The sequence below is a fragment of the Egretta garzetta genome, unplaced genomic scaffold (assembly GCF_000687185.1).
Source record: "Egretta garzetta isolate BGI_Z169 unplaced genomic scaffold, ASM68718v1 scaffold157, whole genome shotgun sequence".
Classification (NCBI taxonomy): Eukaryota; Metazoa; Chordata; class Aves; order Pelecaniformes; family Ardeidae; genus Egretta; species Egretta garzetta.
The window spans coordinates 97,703-98,155 of NW_009260175.1; positions in this window are offsets into that span (position 1 = coordinate 97,703).

Consider the following 453-nt stretch of genomic DNA (forward strand, 5'->3'; position numbering starts at 1 on the left):
CCACCGAGCCGCTGGAGCAGGGACCTGCACCTCGCCAGGTCACGGCAGCCTCTGTGCTGAGATCCAGGCTTCCAGCCCTTGGTGCCTCCAGATCTGAGACCCGAAGGGTTCCCGCTGACCCAGCTGCTGCACAGGCAGGGTGGAAGACTTGGGGATCAATACTGTCTGGGACCCAAGGCCACTTGCGCAAACCCAAAGAGCGTGTTTGTTTTTTTCTGGTTTTTTCCCTTCTTTTTCCAACGCCTCTTTTCACTGTCTGTATTTATTGAACAAACAGCTTTCCTGGGGCCAGCGCCGAGCTCCCGAGGCTGCAGCGGGCATGGGAAGAAAGGAGCCAAGCGAAGGGGCAGAGGAGCTGTTGTCTGGCCCTACAGATGCCTCAGCTCAGGGCAGCACGAGCCCGAGACCCTGAGCTGAAGCGTCTATTGGCGCTGCAAGCCCTCGAGTGGGCCT